Source organism: Pteropus medius, unplaced genomic scaffold (genome assembly GCF_902729225.1).
Source record: "Pteropus medius unplaced genomic scaffold, Ma_sr-lr_union100, whole genome shotgun sequence".
Taxonomy (NCBI): domain Eukaryota; kingdom Metazoa; phylum Chordata; class Mammalia; order Chiroptera; family Pteropodidae; genus Pteropus; species Pteropus medius.
Genome location: NW_024354502.1, coordinates 17,496,827 through 17,517,430, shown reverse-complemented (window position 1 = coordinate 17,517,430; position 20,604 = coordinate 17,496,827). Strand labels below are relative to the sequence as shown.

Genomic DNA, 20,604 nt, shown 5'->3' with positions numbered 1-20,604 from the left:
AGGCAAACCACTTCCCTCTCTGTGCTTCAGTTTTCTTACTTATGCAACAGAGATAATAATAGAATCTCCCTTAAAGAATTGTTATGAATTACTGTAAATTTGTTCATATATATAAAGTACTTAAAATGAGGTCTGGCACAAACTAAGCACTTAATAAAGATTAGCTTTACTATTAGTCTTTGTCCTTTAAAAGTCAACTTCTTCCAGTCTATAGCCATGCTACCCTGAACAAGCCCGATCTTGTCTGATCTCAGAAGCTAAGCAGGATTGGGCCTGGTTAGTACTTCAATGGGAGACCACCCAGGAAGACCAGGTGCTGTAGGCGTAAAAAATAAAAGAATAAGGGATTGTAAGATGACAAGGTCCTTGTAATCTGTGAGGTCAATCAAGTGTTGCCTCGCTTAAAAAAATAAATAAAAGTTAACTTCTTCCAATAAATACTAATAGAATATGTGATTGTGTGTGTGTGTGTGTGCGTGTGTATGTGTGTGTGCATTTCTGCATGTGTGTTGTAGTATGGGAAAAGCAATGGATGCAAACCAGATACATTTAGAGTGTGATATGATCTCTCCAACATCTGTGGTTTCTACTTCTCTTCCATTTTAAAATATAATGCTCAATGTAAAAGTCAATTTACCTGTTTTTCATGCTAAATTAATGCCAAGAGGTGCCTGTTTGTGTCATCCTCATTACCATTATTAAGTCATGGCAGCCCTGCCTCTTTAAGTTATCTGTATTCCCAGAAAAATATCCTGGTCCTCCTCAGTGAGAGAAAGTACAGTTCACTGGTGTCCCCTCTAAGGAGTTGTGTCCATATCTGAGGTCCAGCTCTGGTCTGACTGCTGGACAACTTCACGAGGCTATTTCCTCCCCTGTTATGAGCATCAATTTCCCATGCCACTTGTACACTTATATACATATTAATCAACTAAACCCCTTGATCTTTTATCATGTTGAAATTGTTCACCATTTATGACATGCCACTCACCTCACTATGTCATCTCTAATCATCAAAAGAATGCAAACTGAAGTAACAACTAGAAAGCATTTTATCAGTTTAAAGTTAACAAAGTTTTAAAACTTATAATGTCTATTTTTTTTTTAGTAGGAAAGGAGACATGGTGGTACACTTATCATATATTAGTCAAGGTAATGTTAGTTGCTATGACAACCAACCAAAAATTGTATAATGGCTCAAAGACAAAAGAAGTTTATTCTCATTCATCTAAAGTCTTTCCATTCAATGATGATTCGGGTCTCAGGATCTTTCCATCTTGTAGCTTTACAATTTTTAACTTGTGATTCCAAAGTTATTTGGATCAAAGAGGAAAGAGCATGGGAAATCACACATGAGAAGCTCCCATTCATTTATTCGTTTTCCACTGGCTATAGTTTAGTCACAGAGTTCCACCTAATTGCAAAGGAGGCTGAAAAAATGTAGTCTAGCTGAGTGCACAGGAAGAAGAGGAAATGGGTGTGGTATTCAGCAGTCAGCCTCTGTCATGTGTCAGCTATTTGTGAGAGTAAAACTGGAATGGAATGCCTGGTATTACTAAACACTGTATTGAAGGCTATTTAATGACATGAAATTATGTTACTTTTAAGATGAAATAAACATATTACAAAGTACAGTAAATATAAACCAATTCATTTTAAGTGGATTTACATGTATATATACTTTTACATATGAAATATTTATGTGTATATATATTTATGTATTGTGAAGATATTCATACCTATGCATATAGTAAAATGATTATAGGGATATATACTTACACAAAAATACTATAGATGGTGGAATTAAAGATATTTCCTTCTCTTTTTTTTCCTTTTCCAATTTATAATCTGTCTGCATTAGTATACATGATTTTCAATAAAAATTATATTTTCAAATATAAATATTATTTAGCTTTATTTCTATTAAATTTTAGTTTAGTTTAGACTTTGTGCTCTATTTTTCAAAATATCTTTCTATTCTGATTTTGCCACGCAATGTATTTATACTGTATTCTAGCTTTGTATCATTTGGATTTCTCAAAACATACCTACATCGCATATAAATTAATACTGAAAACATTGAACAAAGAAGAATCGTTTGTCATAACACTAACGTCTTTCTTCAATGACTTTCTTTCCATCTCTGTGCCCTTAGTGCCTACTGAAGTGCCTGATTCATACTAGGTACTCAGCATTCGTTTAAATGAATGATAAATAATGCTGATATCAATTCATTAATCAGTACTACTTACTTGTGTTTGTTCATTCAATCAAATATACAAATAGTTTCCTAAAGTCTGTTTCTCTACTTTGTCCTAATCTGAGATATAATAGAGACAATAAAAATTAACATTTATTTATTCCTTTGTGCCAGACACTTTTAAAAATGTTTTTCAGGTATTTATTCATCAAATCTTCACAAAAAATCTATGAGTTAGATACTATTACTATTTGTGCTTTAAAATGCATAGGTGCAGAGAAATGACATGATTTGCCCAAAGTCACAAAGTGGCAAAACCAGACAGTCTAGCTCCACAATCTCTGCTTCTAATCACCGTGTTCTACTGCCTTAATCATCTATAGGTCTCTTAAGTGTTTTATACAAGTTTGTACAAAAGACTTCACCTTATGCAGCCATGTGTTATAGTTCAGTTGTCTTGTTGTATTTGTGAGCACAGTCACACAGGAAGTAAAGGAACTGGAAGACACTGTTGCCAACTTATTTTCCTTTCCTACGATATTTCTGAGCGAATAGAAATTCATAGCTTATTCTTGGTGAACCTCTACTGGCTCCTAATGATCATCGCTTTCTTTTCTAAAATTTTTTTAAAACCATTTAATAATAAATCCCAGAATTTTGAAAAATATAAAAATCAAGCTTCCTGGCATTCAAATTTATCTTTTTTTTTTTTTAATTGAACGTTTAACTGTCAATAGTTTTCTGGCATTCCTTCTACTGAAGATGTCACAGAAATTACTAGTATGGTTGCAGGCACACAGCTGTAAGTTCTTTTAGTACTGTGGGATGCAGCTTTTCTGGACTGAGACTTGAACTCTTGCTACAGCATCCTGGTACTTTGCTTTCTCCTCATTTATCTCAGGTTTTAATTCCCTCAATCATGTTTGTTTTGCCTTTCTCAGTTTAGCTCTCTTTGATAAAAGACAGGGATGAAGTAGAAGCACATTAGTTTCTATCATTTGTTCACTTTATGCTGTCTGTTCTCCCAGGTGCACCAATCCCTTCCTCATATTCATTTAATATGCATTTTAAAAGACCACTCCTACTGCTATCATTTCTATTGTATTATTATTGTTCTTAGTAGTAGTATTAGCATTTTTGGAAGTTTAATTACCTCTGAGTTATATTTTCCTGAGGCAATCCTTAGCAGTTCATGTAACTTTTTAGAATTTTTTTTTTCCTGTCTTCTCTAGTTGGTGGATTAAGAATGTGGAAAATGAGGCCTCAGAGTAGAGGGGGGATCAGAATCAGATTAGGCAGAGGCCCAAGATTTCAAACAGTTTCTCTGCCTATCCTTCACCCCCTAGAGTACCTGGGTGGGAGCAGCAGGATGCCAGCACCAGGTGAACGCAGGGCCACTCAAGCAGGATGCTTGTGCTGCAGAGGCCACGCTGGAGTGACTGGGATGCTCAGGACTGAGCCATCTTAACCAGAATAGGGTGGAGCAGGGCCCTCCAGGGATAAGGAGGGGATGCCTGTGAGAAGCATTCAAGTCTCAGTCCTCTCCGTGACCTTGTCCGACCTCGCTCTCCAGACCACCTAATCCTCCCAGTTCTCAGCTGAAGAACCTCCTGGCCACTGGGCCAGAGGCCTCTTCGGGACAACGACTGGTGCAGTTGACTAGAAGGCTTTGGGTGCACAGCGACTCGAACCTCAATTCCCGAAGCTGAGTTTCAAACCTCTCCTCACCAGAATGGGTTTTTACGTATGTGCCTCTTATCCCATCTTTTGTAGCTACCCCTTACAGTTCGAGTTTGTTAGAGGTAACCCTAACAAATCAGGTTGAAATTTGCAAACAAATGTCCATTTTTAAAAGTACTCCTCTATTTTACAAGTCCCATGTACCTAACTCAATTGGTAGTTAGGAAAATATATTTGCATTATGCCTCTGTGGACAATATAATATTTACATAGGAAATAGCCTATTGCTTGTTCATGCAAACATCTAACCACTTTGAATGGTTGGCTTCTCAGAGGATGCTTTCATTATATTATTTATAGTTGAGACCTATTTTTAAATGTATCTTAATAATCTAGAAATGCTTTCATATAAGTAAATGCTCTTCGAGATTTGCTCAGTGGTGTTTGGGTTTATTTTCTCATTTTTGATCAATCAATTTATTATTTTAGCTTTCAGTACAGAATATACTTCTAACAAGAGAATCCATTATCATTGAAATATCTTTAAGAAAAAATTGCTATTGTGAGTCTGCCACTATTTACTCTCTAACCTCTCCTTTCCTCTAAAACAATGATTTTTGTAACACAATTTTTGATAGCTAAGAGTTTCGGGGAAATTAAGCCATTCAGTTATAGCAAAACAGATGGTGGTTAATTTAGTATCATGAAACAGAGTCAGCTTTTATTTTTTGGATACTTCTCCATACATCTAATATTGAGATTGTGATTGTATAGCTATACAACTTCTTTAATTTCTTTAATTTAGAATGTTCTACCATTATTAACTTATCATCTTTTTTAGATACTGGCTATGGAACTGTTGCTATAATTTCATCTGAACTATCCCAGCTTTCCCCGGTACGACCTTTAAGAAAACAGTATGATAATCTCTTAATGTTTCTATCCTTGCTACTTCTCCAAATGATTCATGTTGAACAGTTTCCATCTCCGCCAATTAGGACAGCAATTCAATACCAATTTAATACCAATTTTTGGTAACAAGTAACCAAAATCTTAGCAAAGAAAGAAAACTTTTGTTTCCATCACTGAAAAGAAGGGTGAGATTAGCATCAGACGTGACTGGCAGTCTTATGTGATATCACCAAGAGCTTATTCTTTCTTTTCATGACTTGGCTCCACTCTTCTCTATTCAGGCTTTTTATAAACAAGAAATCCCTTCTGATAATGATATCATCATTAGAGAGATCACATTTTGCCTTATAAACAATACATCTGTATTTCTTCACATTATCTTGTTCATATTCTAGTTAACCAGAAAGTATTAATAATGAACAAATCAGGGTTTTTTTTTGTTTACTCCATATTGAAAACTACAGAAGACTGAGTGACTCAAAAATAATGACTGTTCCTGTACCCCAAGTACCATAATCTAGCTAAAGAGAATATTATACGCTGATAATAGCAGAAACATCAGATTTTTAACAGATATTGTGATAAATAGTTTTTTTAAAAGATTTGATTCATTTTATAACAGAGGAGATTTATAGAGGAGATTTCTAGAACCATATTTAGTTTTAGATTTCTAGATTTCTAGAAGAGAGTTCTAGAACCATATTTAGTTTTATCTTGTGGCCTCTTTTCCAAATTTTTCTCCCACCTGTTACACTTACATCCTCAAAATCTTTCTTACTTACCTATTTCCATTTCTTTCTTGGAAGGTTACAACAAAAGTCACAAGAGGTTTGCTGAACATAGCTTCATTCTCAGCAGTCTGTATTTTATGCATACTTAGGACTATAATCAGGGTTACCACTAGTCCATTCAGCGCTTTAAAGCTACCCTCTCTAGCAGATATAGCCTTGCAAGAGTTAACGCTTAGAGAGGTACATATAGACTACTCTCAGCCCAGAGGCCGTGATGCTGCCTATTCTGGCTGTTCCTGTATTTGTGGAATCCTGTGAGCTCTTAGAATTTGTGAAATGTGCCAGATCCAGCCTGCAAGCAATGATTGCTTTACAAGTCATTTGCATCTTTCTTTTTAAACCCTGAGTCAGCATAATCTTCAAAAGTATCAGCTGAAGGGAAATCTTATTTTTTTAATCTAATAGTGTATTATGGGGGTGGGGGAGGGAACCAACAACTAACAGCAGCAATAAAGAGGATGGAACCATAGAGCAGCCTTTGAGTAGCAGACCTTGATGAATTCTGATTGGTTAATCTGCCCCTTTGTAGCACAATTTCAGATCAGCCAACCAAGGCTTAGTGAGTGTAAGAAACTTGTCTAGACTCACTCAGCTAATAAGTGGAGAACTTCATTTAGCTAATAAGTAAAGGACTGCAATTATAACTCCATTTGGCATGACATTAAAAATCATGTTGTTAACCCCTAAATGGACTCCCTCGCTCCATTGTGATTCTTGAGGACCGATCCATATACCTTAGTTATAATACTTTGCAGTCTTACTCAGTTTGGATGATTTTCATGTCACATTATCTACTGATGTACAACTATTTTTTGGAGAGTTTAATTCAGTAGAGTATAAAATAATATGATTCTTTTTAATCACTGCTTCTAGCTGTACTCTATGAAATTGTTCTGTCTTGTGTCTTTAATGGAATCTTGGGCAGATTTCATAACTTTTTGGTCATTCTTAATTATTAAAATTTAATCTAGTGCATTTTATAAATTTTCTATCCAATTCAGAGTAATCCCCATTCTGATCAGAATTGTCATCAATAGGATCCTCAAGGGGAGATAGTTCTGTTTTACTCCTTCCCACCCCCCCGCAACCCCCCACCAATATATCACTTCTCTTTCGGGTCTAGCTTCTATACAGTTGGAGGCTAGAAAGACGGAAAGGAGGATGATGTGGGGTTCGCTTATATCACTGGCCCTAAATCAATTGTGTAGAGGCTTCCTTTGCCTTGCTGTGGCTCCTTCAGATTCTGCGTTGGGCTGACATGATGTAAAAATTTTTGAGATCATGTTCAGCTTCCGTCCAGCCCCTTCTTCCCTGAGAACTCTTTCAGAAAACAGAAGACATTCTCCTGTCAGCCCCTGCTGGCACGTGCATCTGGCCCGCCCAGGTCGCGCTGCCGCTCCAATGCCACTCGGAGCAGAGACCTTCCACCTTTCTACAGCGCACTGCTCCCCCTCTCCCCTGCGGCAGGACTGCATCAGCAGGTCTCCCACTTTGGGAACTATCCAGATCGAAGGCGTATGTCATTCTCCCAAGAATCAGTTTCCATGCTCAGTACCCCTCTAGTGAAGTGAACACCTAGAAGTGCAAACCTTCAGACAAGGACCAGGAAACAGTATCAGCTTCTAGAATTCTATAACTCGGTTGGCCTCCATGGGGAGGCAGTGGACCATTTCAGAAGGGAGAGGAGAGAAGCGGTGGGTAAGTCCTCTCAGGTAGCCTTTGCACTCCTTTGCCTCTCTACCCTGAGACTCTCTCTCCATGCCTAGGCAGTGGAAGGGGAATGTGGGGGAAGGGAATTATGACCGTTACTGGGTCAGTTGTTGGCATCTTTATGAGCTGTGTCAGAGGGTCCTGGCTCTAGCTCTCAGTAGCTCAATGACAGCTTTTTCAATATATGTGACTTAAATTCTCTTCTATTCAGCTTAGAATAATTCCATCCTAACAGAAAGAAAAATCACATTCAATGCTGACACATAGAAATAGTCATTTAAAGTGATTCCTGTATAAAGTGGATACTATTGCTTGTCTCAATATTTTAAAGAAAATAAAATTGAGGAGCGCTGACTGAAAATGCTTACATTTACACAACCCTTTTAAGTATCTGTATGTATGTTTGTGAATCACAACAATTCTGTGATGGAGATTAAGTGTCACCATCACCAGTTCATGAAGGAGAATGCGAGGCTTTGAGTTGTAAAGAATTTTTCTGAAATCTCACACTGAAGGGCAATGCTGGGTGAGTTCACTAGAAGCAAAGCCTGAGAACAGAATTCATGCACAAGAGATTTATTATGCTTTGCTCTCAGGAGAAATCTTTGCTGGAGTGAAGGAAGCAAAATAGACAAGGGGAAGAAATTAATGAAGTCATTTCTGGAGAAGTCTAGCTTCAGCCTGATCCCAAAGCACCACAGTTTGCCCTCCTCTGATACAAGGATCCGGGCTTTTGTGTTCCTCACCGCACAGTCATTGGCTGTAGTTTGCCAGCGCTGGGGGTTGGTGGTGAGTAATGATGAGTGAACTCCCAGACACCTCAGGGTGAGGGGTCTCCAACTGCCCACATTTCGGTTGCAGCAAGTCCCAACTGCTGCGACACGTGCAGGAGTTGAAGGGATGGCCCTCTGAACCAGTGAAAGGGCTGGAGTGGAAGCACAGATAAAGTGGTCTACAATGGTGCTATGCCATCTCTAAGCATGTGAGTTAGAGGAGAGAGAAGATAAAACTAAACGTAAGTCCAAGGTAAATGTCTTAGAATAAAATTTAAAAGGTCAAGAGAAATAGATATACTGTCTTCTTACCCTTTGTTTGGGTAAAGACATTTACTCTAGCTGTACCTGTTATATTCAGTGTAAATAAACTGACCATTAAAATCTGTTATGTCCTAGAAGGAATTTTGGAAATGCAAGTCACCTAGATTATAATGAATACATTTGTTGAAGGAAAATGCATAATTTTATGCTTTTCTCTTCTTAGTTAAAGAAGAGTAGAAAGAGAAGGCAAGTTATGAGATTCAAGGCAATGTCTTTAATAAAAAGGCAATTTTGGCCCAATAGGAGAAATTATGTGGCAAGTATGAATACAAATTTATTATGCTTAGCTTTAAAATACATTTTGTGCATACAACTTAGACATTGTTGCCAGGTGTTCTTACCAGACTAAGAAAAAGTTAATCTGATCAACCTTCTTTAAGACAAGTACCCATGTTTATCTAAGCATATAAGCAAGTTCACTACTTTAATATGAATTCATGTTAAAGTAACATAATTTTGGCCACTCCAAATGAATATAATTTTTTAACATTCATACAATTTGGTGTTTATTTTTGCCACAATATATACTCTATTTTATAGATGATACAAATTTAAAAATTCAGAGAAACCAATAATACATTTGACATAAACAAGAAAAGAGAATAACTGGGCAAGGCACACAGTGGTACCTATCCTGATCCACTCCCTGTAATTTATGACATGTCTTTTGATATTATCTTTTACAAGCTATATTTTCTCCTTTCTCCTTTCCCTCCTTCCTTCCTCCTGCCTCTCCTTCCTTCCTTCTTTCTTCCTTCTTTCCTTTTCTCCCTGTATTTTTTTTCCTTCCATCTTCAACATTTCATTAGCTTGTACTTTATAAACACACATATGACCACGACATATGAGCCATGTTCTGAGGCTCAAACAACTGGAGGGGCTTAGGTGTTTGGGCCTCAGAGGATGTCTAGCTGCAATTTATTTGTGTAAAACTTGGACAAAAACCTGCTTTTTTCTCTTTTGGAAATTGTAGGGTTTTGATGATTTACCTGAAATATGTTTCTTTGAGCTTTATCGTTAGATCATTAGAGACCCATCCTGATTTCTCACAGATCTGAGTTCATGTATAAGTCACTCTTGTCTTAGTTTGATCTTTCACCATATTATTCTGACATAAAAAGTAACAGACATTCATAGATTATTTATAATATAGCTCCAAAGCCATTTCTACAAATACTTTTGAATTACTTTATTCATTATTATTGGAAATACTTTTCTGAATAAAAATTTAGAAAAACACTTTAAGGATTGTGGAATTTGTTGATATTTTATTTTCTGAAAGCATATTAACTAAAATATAGTATTTTTTGCACTATCGGGCTTGATTAACAAAGGCAAGGTTTTTTCCATAAGAGGCATTGGAAGTTTATGTTTTCATTTATAGGTTGGATTGATATTCTACATATAAATAACATAAAAAGTTAAGAGGATGTTTTAATTATTTCATGATAAATTATCTTTTAAAAAACATTTTTTACTATTTAAGAAAACATTCATAAAGCATGAGGTATTAGTATTAATTTTAAAATAGCTTATTTCTCCACAGTTTTCTAGAGTTTATACACAATTTGAATTTTAATTTCCCCACCTGAAATTTGTACATCATTAGCTGACTCTCAAATCATGGAATTTTAAGGGATCAATTTCATTTGCTTTTTTTTTTCCTTTGCCAAAGCAAACAATGCCAAGGGCCCGATTTATTAATAATGAAAGAGACTAAAACCCAGGACATGGATATTTATAATCATAAGTTTCACAATAATAGCTTTCTTTTAAATTGTGTTACATGGTATAGTATGTATTTAGTTTGAAAATGAATGTGAATTTAAACTCTTTCATGATGATCATAAAAAGAACTTTTAAATAGAAAAAGAGAACAGGGTTGCAAGCCCAGCCAGGCTCTGGGTCTATTTAAGGATGAGTTACTTTTCTGCCAGGGGTAATAATTGAGCTGCATTTTCCCAAAGAGTTAGAGAATTCCACACCAGCCTTCAGAACTCAAGAGCAGGATGTGAATACTGGTGACTCCTTAATTTAAAAAAAAAAAAAAAAAAAAGGATGATATTCCACTTTGTTCAATTCATTTAGCATTCCCAACTTTGTGTCTTCACAGGCACTGAGCCCTATGCCGTAGCTCTACATTCAGACACGGTCTAGTCTGTGTAATTTGCCAGGGTTGTTCCTCAGACAAGAAAACATACTTATGTGCCAAGTTCCCCCACATTAGACTACAAGGGTCTGCTTCCTCATAAATGAAACTGAGAAATAATGAACCTAGAAAGGTGACTGTGATGTGAAAGATTGCTATCCTTCGAGTTCCCTTGAAAGAGTTGATTTTGAGGCTATCCTTGCATTCTAGTCTGCCAAATTAAAAAGTTTCTGTGTTAAGCACCAGGACCATTGGCAGAGAGGAACTCATTAAAGACTTGGAAGTATCTTGTAGGTGCTCTAACTCACCACTAATTTCAGAAGGTACAGCCCAGAAATAAAATGTGTCCCTTTATTTACCTTTGTATTTCCTCGCTTAAAAAATCTTATTTGCTAATGGATAATTCTCTGACCAGTAATTTTCTGTTTTGAGAGTTGAGTGTAATTTAAACAGCATTTTCATGCCACTTTAGAAATAAGGACTGAATTTAAAAATCCTTCAGAAATGAAACAGGCTTGTTATATTATGATCCCTCTAAAAGAGGCAAAAGAAGAGATTTATTAACAATAATTTTCTGCTTTTGATGCCTTCTGTAGGAGGTGTAGATATATTTCCAAGGCCTCGACTTGAGGGTCCTGCTGAATGACTTATGTAGATGGAAGTTATAGAACTGCTCTTGCTCATTGTGTCATACATCAGCTTATTGAGGATTTTTGCTAAGTAGACTCCTTGCTTAGAGAGAGAAGGGTTTTAGACTTGTCTTTAAGGTTATGTGTTTATATATAACCACACTACCGAGGTTCTCTAACATTTCTGGTATCCACTCTGGAAAGATACCTCCCTTCAGAAAGGCCTTTTTTAAAAGTGGTAAGTAATGCTATTCCTAGTTAGCTTTAATTTTTTAAATACCTTTACATCTTGAAATTGCTGTTGTTTTCAGACCAGATGGCATGGAGTGCATTGTTACACATCTATCATCAAGTATACAGTTAAGATTTTTTTCTGGAGTAGAGCACAATGCCCAAATTTTAAAATTTATTTAATTCAATAATGCGTTGACCATTAGGAACATTATAAAACTTGCATCTGAGATAATACATTACTGATAATAAATCTATAAAGCACATCAGCTATTCAAATGGTATAATGTTGCAATTTATTATATACTATGTGAATTTTGCCAACAGGGAATCCCCTGATGAAAAAATTGCATAATATTAATTACTAGCACCATCTGTGCAAGACAATAGGAAAACCAATATTTTAATACAATGACTTCATGCATGTCAGTTATCTCCAACATTAAATGCTGCAGTTTTGTTGATGCCATTTACCTGTCTATTAATTTAAATAATGAATGTTCTTACCGAGGTTAAAACTATGAATAACTGAATTAAAATTAAATATGATGAAACATTTAAATAGGTATAACATGAATCTGATTCATTCTCCAGGAATATATCCTGTAAGTATGTATGTATATACAAATTACTGTACCATCTGCTAGGTTTTCACAGGTTGAGCATGAATTTTCTTTCCACACATGAAAGGTATATTGTAGATGCCTTGTAGTGAAAAGATTATTCGGTTGAAAAGGTTGAGACAATTGGTCAAACTAATGCCTGGCAGTGGTCACACTTGATGAATACCTTCAAAAGATGGGAGCAGGGGTCATCTAAGGCAAGATCATATTCTGTTTAAATTTTGAGCTCTCAAGCTAACATTTTGCTAATTATGACAACGGGAGTTGTTTTAAAGACCAAAGACTGCCTTTTATTAGTCCTTTTAAGCTATTGTAATCTGCCACCTGGTATCTTCTTTTTGTATCTCCACTTTAAGTTCTGGCCTCAATAAACGATTGTGAAAAATAATTAATGAATTGTGTTTTAGAGAAGGAGATGATGAGTAAAGAGGCTTTTCTTAGCTGCCAGTACAAATCATCCCTGTGGTTGGCTTATTTAGAAGGCTTGGAACCTCATGCTTGCCAAAGTTCTCTTACTAACCAAGGCACAGAAGTCAGAGCCTCAGAGTATATACAAAGTGGGTTCGGTCATAGCGATTGCTAGGAAACATAAAGACAAGCAATAGGCCTTTCCTTTTGCAGTTTCTTTTGTGATAGTCAATTCTTCAAAACTTTGTATTAAGTAACACTTAGCGGTGATTATCAAACATCCTTACTTTACCATGTTCTGCTGCAGCTAGAAGAAAGTCCCAGGTCCATAGGTTCCAACTTCCAAGGTAATAAAATTCTCTGTTGGAGGGAGAAGATCTTGAGTATTTAGCTGCAACTCAAAATTTCCATTTATTTCTTTAAGTCACATCTTGTTTGTGTCTTTAAACATCATCTGGGGTAAGCTTTAGAGATGGCTTCACTATACAAGGTAATGTTTTCAGAGTATCAGCACTAGAACCACACTCCTGGGTTTGATTTCTGAATTTCATAGTCGTGTGACTTTGGACATAATAGTTAAATCACTCAACTTCTATTTCTAGGGTGTAAAGTCTTCCTTATAAAATAGAAATGGTATTGCTTACATCCCACTAATTATATGCAAATATAGAATGAGGTAATATCATGATCATCAATAATTATTTATTGCTCATCCACCGAGGTAAAAGAAGTAAAAAAGTTAAAAAGGATGTTAATCTTTCAGTAAGAATATGGACAGGCAGTCACAGAATAAACATAAAAATAAAGACATTCTCAAAAGCATTCATGGTAAGGAAAAGTAAAATTAGATAACATAACATGGGAGAGTTTTCCCCCCAAAATTATAATATATATACAGAGTGTGGGGCAATGGGCACTCTTGGGCACAGTAGGAGGGAGGGTTAATGGAATATCTTTTAGGAGAGAAAATTTAGAAGTGGCTCAAAAATTCAATTGCACGTTTTTCAACCCAGAAATTACACTTTTAGACATCTATCCTAGGGTAATTTTTAGCTAAATGGTGAAATATGTAGATGTCCCCCTTAACCCTCCACACTCCTCAAAAAATCATACTAACACAAAATAACAAATACATAATAATCAAGTTAAAAAATAAAGACACACAAAATAAAATAATAAATATTTACTTCCCAGAAATAGAGAGAACTAAAGATCCAGCATGAAAAGTAGATAATAACAACTTATGTGGATTTTCATTTAAGAACACTGATGTTTTCATGTTCTTTGATGCACAAGGACAAACTGTGGCTGAGACAAAGAGCTGAAACTGAGATTCTGATATACAGTTTCTAGCTGAAAAAAGGAGCTCTATGAAAAAGGGATCAGAAAAACTCTATTCATTGTCCTTTCAAAGTATCCAAGGAGCTCTATGTCCAGTCGTGCCCGATGAATAAAATAATAAAATAAAATAAATAGTACTATAAGAGCTTGGAGGTAAAATCTATTAATCATTTTTATTTTAAGTAATGGAGGCAAGGTTTGAAAACCTAAAAATATTTTTATGTTTAGTTCTACTTGTGATAAATTTGCCTTTTTCTTATGAAATTGAAAAACATAAGCAACTAAACCTCTTATTTTGGGAGGTAATGAAAGTGAAGTTAAGAGAAAATTTTTCCACAGAAGTATAACAATTATGTAGAATTCTATGACCAAGTTAAGAACCAAGGGAGTCTAGTTCCAGAGACCCTCTACCTTAATTATTTATGGAAACAACCACAATGAGAAGAGTAAGCAGATGTAACAAAAAGTTATATTAGCATCTCAAAAACAGCAGAAAACTATATAATTTGAAGGGATGGCTATTTTAAAATATTTTAAATAATCAAAGAAATAAAAAAAAAGGAATAGAAATCTCAATAAAAGAATAGGATACTACGAAAAATATTAGACTTGGAAAAAAATGAACTAGGACATCTGGAAGTAAAATATATACCACCAAAATAGAAAGCTCAGGAGACTGCTTCAATGATGGCGAAACAAAGGTGAAGTGAGAATGAAAAAATGGGGAGGCAGATAGCAGGGAAAAGCCCAAAAAGGCAACCAAGAGGTATAAAGAGGTTGAGCACATGAAAAAGCAGTTAGGTGAAATGGAGGATAAAATAGAAATACGCAACATACATCTAAGATTCCTTGATTGTGAGAATAGAGAGGGAGAAGATATCTTTGGGACTCATGTAACAAGAAAATGTCCAGAACTGGAAAAAATGATTGCTCAGATTATAGCAAGTAGTACAGTGAGTTCTGGATATGAGAAACAGCAGAAGTTCTTTTAGCTAAATCAGTACTCTTGACTGTCTCAGCAAATTAATGTGCTTCCTCCCTGCTGTCTTAATGATTCTGTGTGATAAACACCCGGAACTAGAAAGTGGTACATTAGTGCGCTATTGCTCCCACCACTTGAATTCCATTCTTAAAAAGTCAGAGCATTTCATAAAAGAGAATTGAATATATTATGTTAAATATACAAATCAATACATTATCAATATAAAACAAAGAATTGTGTCAAGAAAGACTAAATTGAATGCTTTAGGGGGAAACTCCATAAAGACACGCCACATAAAAAAAGTAGATGTGAAATTAGGTTTGGGCGCGGAATCTGTAAAATTGGGGGTAAAAATCAGAAATATCTGGAATACGGTAAACATAAAGACTTCCAACAATTTCTTTATCTTCATTATAAAGATAAGGAAAATGACCAACAGACCCATTTCGAAGAGAAGGCCTTGTACTACATCAAAAAGTTATATAAATGTATATCAATTTGTATCTTTGAGTTTAAGAACAATGCTTACAATGAGGGTCATTTTTTAAAGATGATATTCAGCTTTAACAATTTTTTTCATTTCATCAATAAGCCAATGGCCCATATTTTTTAAAGTCTAAAGTCTACGTCCATGATCAAACTACGGAACATCAAAGTCATGAAAACAAGAGAAATAATCTACTTAAAAAAAGAACAAACATAAATAGTAGAGTTCAAATCAGCAACTTTAAGAACCTACTGCCAAATCTATGGTCATGAAGATTTCCTTGTGTTTTCTTTCAGGAGCTTTATGTTTTTTAGCTCTTATATTTAAATTGTTGTCCTAGCACCATTTGTTGGAGAATATTCTTTCCCCCATTGAATAGACTTGGCATCCTTGTCAAAAATCAATTGGCTATAGATGTATGGATTGATTTTAAGACTCTCAATTCTATTCTATCGGTCTTGATATGTATCCTTATGTCAGTATCACACTGTTTCAGTTAGTGTAACTTTGTAGTAAGTTGTGAAATTTCACCTCCTTGGCTAAATCTGTTCCTAGATATTTATTCTTTTTGATGTATCGTAAATGAAATTGCATTCTTAGTTTTCTTTTCAAATCGTTCATTGCTGGTATATTGAAACACTACTGAATTTTGTATATTGATCTTGTACTCTGTAACTGTTAAATTCATTTATTAGCTCTAGCATCTTTCTTGGAGATTCTTGGATTCTTTGAGATTTTCTATATATAAAAATCACATAATCTGTAAACAGAGATAGTTTTACTTCTTTCTCTTCTTAGTTTCCACAATGGGAATAATCTGAATGCCCTTTGCTTCTTTTTCTTGTTTAATTGCTATAGCTAGAACTTCCAGGACAATGTTGACCAGCAGTGGAGAAAGGCATCTTTGTCTTGTTTTTGATCTTAGAGAGAAATTTTTCAGTCTTTCACCATTGAGTATTATTTTAGCTGCAGATTTTTCATAAATGCTCTTTATCATGTTGATGAATTAATTGACTTTTAAAAATAAGAAACTATTTGGATATTTTAAAGACAAGAGAAATAAAGAAAGGGATTTAAAAGAATTTCTAGAAATATTTGAAATTCTCAGCTTCGATTTTTAAAAATTCAGTAGCATGTAACTCTGAATGGTTATATTGTAAAGGATACATCTGGAAATAATGAAAAAAAATATGTAAGTTAAAAAGATGAAGAAATATGTACTAGGTAAACAATGAAAAAAAAGTTGGTCTATAATTTTAATAAGAGGCACAATAGAATTTATAGGATTCTAGTCTACATGCTATTGAAAATGTACCAGCTCCCAGAATCAGTGGGAACAGGAAGAAGACATTGGAAAAACTGGGAAACAAGGAAGCTCAGAAGGAAATCAGGAAGCAGGAAACACTGCAACATGCTTGTTCGGGAATAGCCTGGCCCGTGTGTTGCCACAGCTGCCTCTGCTGTCATCACCTCTGTTGCAGCTACTGTGAGAATTCTGACCTCAAAATTCCTTGATTCCTTGTTTCATTCGCTTCCTGTTCAGAGTCCCAGGAGCATGCATCTAGCTGACTGAGCTTCTGTCTCATGCTGTCTCTAGATGTAAGAAGGGGTTTGTGGGAAGGCTTGGATTCTATGGTGAAGGCAGGCTCTAGGAAATAGTCTCTGGCCAAGATGATCAAGAGTGGAGGAGAGGCAATTCACAGAAAGGAAACTGGAGGAGGCTTTACGACAAATAATATCTGAGAATTTTTTAAGTATCTGGAACGATATGAACAATTAGAAGCAATATGAATGTGGAAAGAAAGGAGTAGACTAAACAGTGTTTTGAAAACTCTATTTACCTATACCGTTTTGCAACATTTTAATGATGAAATTGCATTTGTGCATGGCTTGTGTATTTTTTAAAAATAAGTTTTAAAATTATACTTTAAAAAAAAACTTTTGCCTTTCAGAGTGAGAATTATATACCCACAGCACTTTGAAACTTTCATGGGAATAATTGATGAAATCCTCACTTCAGCAAAATTCAAGGGAGGAGAAATCTCCCTGGGACTGCTGAGATTTCACTGTTGGCTAATCTACTTTTTTTTTTTTCCTCCTTGAAATGCGTTGGCTTCATCTACCTTTAGAAGTTCCTTCTGTTGAAAACTCTGGATGATTTTTTTCCTCTCTCTGAAGCCAGCCAGATACTTTGTAGTCAAATAAATTGTCAGAAAATTGCTGCATCTAGAGATTTTGCTGTAGTAAAAATGTGGCCACTGCCTTCTCAGAGTAGCTCACCATTTGGGATTATAATAAAAACCCATCAAAAATAAGAGCTGCATTATATAAATTTTGAATTAACCATGCTGTTAGGGAAATTTAGTTTTACATATGTGAAGGAATATTGGTGTGTGTGTGCATGCACATGTGCGTGTTAGTGATAGAAAGAGACAGAGGTAGACAAAGAGACAAAGACTCACTCCAACTCTGTAAGGCCAATATAGATATTTATACACTAAGAGAAATTACCTGGAGCATAAAACCAACTGAAATTTGTACTTTACTAATAATACTTATCTAACACTGTAACTGAAGTTCATTGTCTACAGCATAATCCAAGAGGGTCACATTTTGGAGGTCTCCTCTGTGATACCTATATATTTGTTCACCCAATATTTGATTCATTTAATTATTTAATAAATCTCTATGATATAATTCTTTCATGGCAGTTTTTGTGCTAGACAATGAGGACCCAGAGTGAATCAGCATGGTATAGGGGAGAGACATATAACCAATAAACCAATCGATATAATACATTGTGATATGTGCTAGGATGTCCAGAACGATTTGTGAGCTTAAAAAGAAAACACAAATTCTACACTGAAGTGAAGATTTGGTGGAAGAGAGTGTTGGGGTGTGTCATGAAAGCAAACTTAAACTGAATCTAAAATGTGAAACTACAGTAGAAAAAGTAAAAAGATTTTAGATAACTTATTAATTGACAGAGTGAGATCTCTCGGAGATTCTGGGGAAGAAAGACAGAATATGTTAGGGACATTATTGTTTTTAATGGATAGGAAAGAGTTGTACTTGAAGCATGCACAAGTTGATAAGATGGGGATTATAGTGGATATCTGCTTTTTTTACTCTCTGGCTTCTATCCATCTGTTTTTGGAGGGAGGGAACTATAACCTGAATTCTGTTTGGGGAATTAGTTCATCCCTAGACATATACCTTATGTACACACACACACACACACACACACACACACACTATTTCTAAGGTGGAACACAGGACCTTGGACCCACCACTAGTACCCATTCCTTTGGCCAGAGTATCTGGTCAAGACTTGAGTATGTGACTCAATCAGAACAAAAGTAAAACTTATTTGGCAGTTTCCAGGAAAGAGATGTTCATTCTTTTCTGTTAGGCCTAAAACCTGAGAGAATGTTGGGGCTGGAGCTCTAGGCAACCTCTTGCTACCATGTGATGCTTGATGCTGAAGCCAATATGACAGACGGCAGAGTAAAGAGATGGAGAGAAACCAACTCCTAATTATATTTTCTGGGCCCTGAATCCAGTCTTGTTATTTTACGTGAGCCAACAAATTCCTTTTTTTTTTGCCTAAGTGAGTTTGGTGGTGTTTCCTTTCGCTTGTGACCAAGAGTCAAAATTGATGCAGCCCCTGAAGAGGAAGCTCTGGGGTGGGGAATAGAAGGAAACAAGCTAACATTTATTAAACAACTATTTTGTCTCCACCATGTAAATCTAGGCCCTGCTAATTTTTTTTTTGGTTCATCTTTAAATAAAATTTACAATATTTCAGGAAACCAAATGAGAGATGTGTCTTGGCACAGAGTACTGCCTCACTCCAAATCTTATTCATTTTCCATTACACTGTGCTGTATGTTTGAGGTTTACTCTAGGCCGGCATTTTCTATACTGTGTTTCAGGGAATACTAGTGTTCAGTGAGATATCAATAAATGTATATAAAAAAAATTCTTAATATGTAAGACACTCTTAATATGTAAAAAAATTATTGAATATTTATGCGTTGATCTTTACATACATATATATATTTTTGGAAATGGCTGAAATTCTGATGAAAGATCATAGAATGAATTAAAGATGGTTAAGAGTTAAGAGTTATGCAATGATGCATAGGCAATATGTTTAAGTCATACAATCTATTTTCAAACTATACAATGATCTATAGTTTTTATTGGAGAATTTAAGTTTGTGTTTATAACTTGCTTTGGGGATTTTATTTCAAGAGTGTTGCTAATAGAGGTTCATAGTACACGTTGCTATGTGGCTGATAAAGGGAAATTTTGAATAAAAAAAACATGCTCTAATAGGTCTCAAATAAAACAACAAAGAAAATCAGAATGATTCAAAGTAAACATAATTAATGACAATTTGTAAATTTCCAAACAATTGTGAGGTGAACTATCCAAGATAAATAATTAAATATTTTGGGAACTGCCATATATAAAAGTTAAAACATTAAATTTTTGTTATTTCCTTTGCTAAAATTTGCCTTCGAAAATTAGACTTTTATACTTTCCTAGAATTTAAATAGAATATTGCAATATATTTGATGCTGTGCTTAAAATGAAGACCTGACTCAGAAATATCATTCTTACTATTTATTAATTATGTGAAAAAAACACAAAAGCATTATTCTCAAAGGATGTGTAGTTTTATGTCATATTATATTATAAAAACACACAATAAATTATCATTTTTTATCTAGTTATTTTAGTTCTTTTTGTTCTTAATTTTAAAAAGTGATTTAATTTCTCTAATGATACTTTTGTTCAGTTATAGTTTTTTAAACATACAACTGTATTTAGATTTCCTATAACAATTATTTTATCAATGTCTTATTTTCCAATGTCATACTCACCCCCACAACTGGGAATCAATTCTGGTCTGTGGGCATTAAGGAGTTGAGCCCTCCAAGGTTATGCATCACAACTGTCCACTACAGAAAAGAGAACTAATAAAGAACTGGCTAATTATCCCCAGCCTAATGACTTGGAGCTAGGCATAGCACTATGAAGAAAAACGTAAATCAATAAGACAAAATTCCCCATTACTCAGTACTCTGGATACTTGGAAGTCATCCGGAAATCCAGATTCTAAGAGAGAAGAGTAAAAAGATGGTTAGTCTGCTAGGGAATTGAAACTTTTTGCCAAGGTGTGAAGAATGTCTAATGGGGACAGTGGAAGGCTGTACCTGTACAGTTGTATGTTTTCTGCTTTGTGACCATGTACTCCATCCTTCAGAAACCACAGGAAGGGCATACACATCTACTTTCCCAAAGATGGGTTGGGGATTGGCAGATGGAGCTCTATCTCTTCTGGATTCTATGTTCTGC

The 20,604-nt window shown here is 35.2% G+C and overlaps 1 pseudogene; it reads left to right on the top strand.

Moving 5' to 3' along the window:
- The first annotated feature begins 206 nt into the window (after window positions 1-206).
- LOC120595797 (uncharacterized) lies at window positions 207-325 on the top strand (annotated as a pseudogene).
- The last annotated feature ends 20,279 nt before the right edge of the window (window positions 326-20,604 follow it).